This window comes from Phalaenopsis equestris, unplaced genomic scaffold, assembly GCF_001263595.1.
Source record: "Phalaenopsis equestris unplaced genomic scaffold, ASM126359v1 Scaffold000323, whole genome shotgun sequence".
Lineage (NCBI taxonomy): Eukaryota > Viridiplantae > Streptophyta > Magnoliopsida > Asparagales > Orchidaceae > Phalaenopsis > Phalaenopsis equestris.
Genome location: NW_018164765.1, coordinates 521,391 through 523,199, shown reverse-complemented (window position 1 = coordinate 523,199; position 1,809 = coordinate 521,391).

Here is a 1,809-nt window from a genome sequence, read left to right as displayed (position 1 = left end):
TTTATATAAATAAGGCTCATCCCAAAAATATATTTTTGCATCATGAATGAATTTCCTTTGTTGTTGCAATGTCAGCATAGGTGGAAAAATATCACTTACAATATAATTAACAATATCAGCATACCATGGTATTTTTCACTCACTAACATTATAAAGTTGTTTGTCAGGGAAACTGTCTGTAATTTCATTAGCTGCATCAGATAATTCATGGGTTTCTAATCTTGACAAATGATCAGAAATTTGATTATTAGTTCCCTTTCTATTTCTATCAACAAGATCAAATTCTTGTATCAATAATATCCATCTAATCAACCTTGGTTTGGCATCCTTCTTTTGCATCAGATATTTAATAGCTGAGTGATCAGTATGCACAACCCATTAGCCTGCACAACACATTTAAGTCCAATTAAATAAGATCAAAATTTGTCTAAAGCATATATGATGGCTAGTAGCTCTTTTTCAGTAGTAGTATAGTTAATTTGAGCATCATTAAGAGTTTTACTAGCGTAGTATATTATTTTTAATTTTTTTTCATATCTTTGTCCAAGAACAGCTCCAATAGAATAATCACTAGCATCACACATAAGTTCAAATGGTTTCTCCCAGTTAGGTGAAACTATAATATGGGCTGTGATTAATTTTTATTTTAATAACTAAAAGGCATTTAAACAGCTTTCAGTAAATTCAAATTTCTTGTCCTTTTCTAAAAGTTGGCATAAAGGTTTAGTAACTTTTGAGAAATCTTTAATAAAACCCCTGTAAAAACCAACATGTCCAAGAAAACTTCTAACTTCTCTTACATTAGTAGGAGGTGTTAGTTTAGATATAACTTGGATTTTTTCAAGGGCTATTTCCATACCATCTTCCAAAATTTTATGCCCTAACACTATTCCTCCTGCAACCATAAATTGACATTTCTCCCAATTTAGAACTAAATTAGTTCTTTCGCATAACTCCAAAACTTTTTCAAGATATTCTAAGCATGCGTCAAATGATGTTCCAAATACAGAGAAATCATCCATAAATACTTCTAATCCATCATCAATTAACTTACTAAATATGGACATCATACAGCCCTGGAATGTTGCATAATCCGAAAGGCATTCTTCTAAAAGCAAAAGTTCCAAAAGGACTAGTAAATGTTGTCTTCTCTTGATCCTCGGGAGCAGTAGGAATTTGATGGTAACTGATATATCCATCTAAAAAGCAAAAAAATTTGTGCCTAGCAAGTCTATCTACTATTTGATCTAGAAAGGGTAGAGGAAAATGATCTTTCCTGGTGGCAGTGTTTAATTTTCTATAATCAATGCATATGCGCCACCCAGTGACTTGTCTTATAGGTATTAATTCATTTATGTCGAAAATAAGAAATCAAATGTGTTGCAAAAACTACAAATTTAGAAGATGTCATGTCAACTTTTTTACTTACCCATGCACTATCTGAAATAAGGATATATAATTCTAGTGTCTAACAAATTTAAAATTTCTTTTTTTACTACTTTTTTCATTATAGGGTTTAATCTAATCTCCTTTGCAACTATTGGTTTATATTATTCATCTAATATAATTCTATGCATACAGATCAAAGGACTGATTCCTTTAATATCCACTAAGGTCTAACCAAAAGCTTTCTTATATCTTTTCAATGCATCTAACAGTCTTTGTTCTTGTAAATCATTTAATTCTGAAGATACAATAACAGGTAATGTAAATGAGTCTCCCAAAAACACATACTTCAAGTGGTTATGTAATGTTTTTAACACAAGTTCAGGTGGTTTTGTAATTGATGGAAATAGATTCTTATAAGTA